Here is a 3102-nt window from a genome sequence, read left to right on the forward strand (position 1 = left end):
GCCAGGGTTTCTCAGGGCACCACCAGTACTTCTGGGCACAGCCAGACTTCCTGAGCTTCTTAGGGTACCACTAGTCTCCTCGGGCACAGCGAGGGCCTCTCAGGGCATTGCCACCCTCTCTGGGCACAGCCAGACTTCCTGGACACAGCCAGGGCTCTCAGGGCACTGCCATTCTCTCTGGGCACAGCCAGACTTCCTGGACTCAGCCAGGGCTCTCAGGGCACTGCCACTCTCTCTGGGCCTCTCAGGGTACCGTGCTGGAACAACAGCGGCTCACAGTCAAGGTGCTTACATATTCTCGATGGCGGCCGGTCAAGACACAAAAGCAAACATCCACCAGTTCCACTACATTGTGGTATGTTCCCAAACAGTCAAGTGGTCCATTAAATTAGGGATGGAAGGCAATTCCCCATAGTCCATAGTCATTCACCAGGGCTGTCCTGGGGGTGAGGGACGACCTTGACTTCACCCTCAGGCTCCCACGGAGGACTCAGCAAGCCTTTCCTCCTGGGACTACAAGTCCTGCATCCGGGCTGCCTCAGCAAGCACTTTCCAGCCCACAGGGCCGCAACAACCTTTGCTTTCTCCGGCCTCTGCTGGTTGGGGAACCGTCCATGTCTTCCCACCCCTCCACGGGGGTCCAGCTCTCAGGCAGCTGCTCCTCCTGGTCTTCCTGAGACTGAGTGTTCATAGGCACAAACTGCTCCACCGCCCTTCGGAGAGTTTCAGCCAACACTGTACCCTGCTCGCTTCGCCATTTGTCATGCAGGGACGGCCTGCGGGGTCTGATCCCGTTCCCCACATAAGAACGCAGGACATGCTGAGGCCAAAAAGGAACACCCACGGAGCCATAGGTAGGGGAGTCACCACTATACTCTCGCTGGTGGCTGGGTTGGAGACACAGGAAGCAGGAGCCACACAATTCTCAACCCTCACTGCGCCGCGTGCAGACTCAGCCACCATCCTCTTGCTAGCCCCCCTTTTCTGCTAGCGTAGCCACGGCAGTTATATTAGTGCCCAATGGCTCACTGGTTACAGCTGACGGCCAACTAGCCACAGCTGATGGCCATTTGATCACAGTCCATGGCCATTTACTACCTGAGCCAGCACCTTTCTATGTGAGGCCGAGAGCCTGGAAACTGCTTTTTGGGGCTCTGTCCCCACAAGGTTGTAAGAAGTAACGGAGAGGGTTTACATGCTTTACCCCAGAGCAAAAAGTCCCCCCTTTCCTTTAGTTTTCTTTTTTTTTTTAAAAAAAAAATAACAGCTTTATTAAATAAAATAAAAAATAAATATAATTCACGTACATTATAATTCATCCATTTAAAGTGTGCAGTTCAATGGTTTTTAATGTATTCACAGAGTTATGCAACCATTGCCACACTGAATCTTAGGACATTTTTATTATCCCAATAAAAAACCCCCTGTAACCACGAGCAATCACTTCCGGTTTCTCCAGCCTGAGGAAATCACTCTCTGCAGAGTAGGGAGGGCCAAGGCCGCACCATTGTACATTCCCTTCGGCAAAGCATGATGGTTCCGGTTTCTCTGTGTGCTCACTTGTTATGGTCTATCTTTTTGATTACAGCCTTCCTAGTGAAAGTGAAATGGTGTCTTTGTGGTTTTGATTTGCATTTCTCTAATGAATAATAATGTTGAGCATCTTAGGTGCGCACAGGCCATTTGATACCTTCTTAGGAAAAATATGGATTCAAGCGCTTTGTCCAGTTTTAATTATTTACCTGTTTATTATTGTGTTGCAAGGCTATGAGCACTCCCTCCCTGCCTTGCTTCCTTTTTGGTTAACCTGTGGGTTAATGACAGAATTTGCCAAATGTTAGAAATGATGTCAGGATGTGGGATCCTATTAATAGGTGTACTAACTAATGTTGAAGACACTCTTGTTAACTAAAGAAAAATATGATCGGAAAAAGAAAATAATGTTTAAATTAAAGCACAGTACACAGCTTCTTCAGTGAGGCCGAAGGTTCAAAGTAAAACGTTTCAAAGCAAATCCATTTCTTGGCTCCTCTTTACAAGAAGTTATTGTCTACTGAAACTTTTTTGTTTAACAAGATTAGACTTTTTCCCCCCCCAATGCTAAAAGATTTGTTATTTCCCTTTTCCTTTTATGGACATTCACAATCCTTTGTCTTTTAGTAGTTTCAAAGCTTTGAAACAATGTTCAGATAATTAAAAATTTTTTTTTAAATCACTACATAAAAATTGTTGATGGTTTAAATATTGTATCAGTTGTTATAAAAGTGCTTTGTCCAAAGCCTATGGTATTAAGAAGAAAGCTTTAAGATTCATCTTCTTACTGCTGTAAAAATAACAGCTATTCAGACAGGTTTGTTTGCTTAATCAACATCCCTTGGACACCAAGGGACCCAGAAAAATCCTGACCTAGACCATAGCCACCCACACATCCCCACAGAGTAAGGTGATTAAGTTGAGAAAACCAGGAGCAATGACAAATGCAAGCAAGGTCACATGAATTGTTAGCTGGCGGTGGGCCCCAGGCCTAGTGAGGGACCCCACACAGCTTCCCTTTCAGGGAAGATAACGGGGGGCTGCACTGTGCGCCACAAGTCTGAAGCCCAAGCTCAAGTCTCAGATGTTCCCACCAGCTGGCTGCCTGGAAGGGAGAGAAGAGAATGATGGATGAGGAGTGTGCTGGTCTGCTGACCCCCTACCCCAATTCAGGTGGATGATACAGAACAGGAACGGGAAGGTTGGGCCAACTCCCAATGGGAATGGCACTAGCTCTTCATTCGGGGCGGAGTGGGATGGGGAAGCAGAAGAGAGCTGCGTCTGGGGGCTGAATCCCCGCCCCTCCCCCCCCCCATTGCTTCCTCTTTGAGAACAGAGTGGAAAGTCTGGGGAAAGGTGGTGCCCCAGGAGGAAGGCGGCTTCTCCTCCAGCTTGCATTCTCCATGTTTCATTGTCCCTTGTTAACCCACTCAGGTAGGCAGTGACGTCAGGGTGGCCAGTGGAGTGGCTGCAGGAGAGTGGTTACTTCTGTCACTTCTTAGAGCCACTTGTGTGACCCCTGTCGCGGCCCCGGGGTGCGCTCCTGGGACCAGCAGACGGGTAGCCTGC

The sequence above is a fragment of the Rhinolophus ferrumequinum genome, chromosome 26, assembly GCF_004115265.2.
Source record: "Rhinolophus ferrumequinum isolate MPI-CBG mRhiFer1 chromosome 26, mRhiFer1_v1.p, whole genome shotgun sequence".
NCBI classification, from domain to species: domain Eukaryota; kingdom Metazoa; phylum Chordata; class Mammalia; order Chiroptera; family Rhinolophidae; genus Rhinolophus; species Rhinolophus ferrumequinum.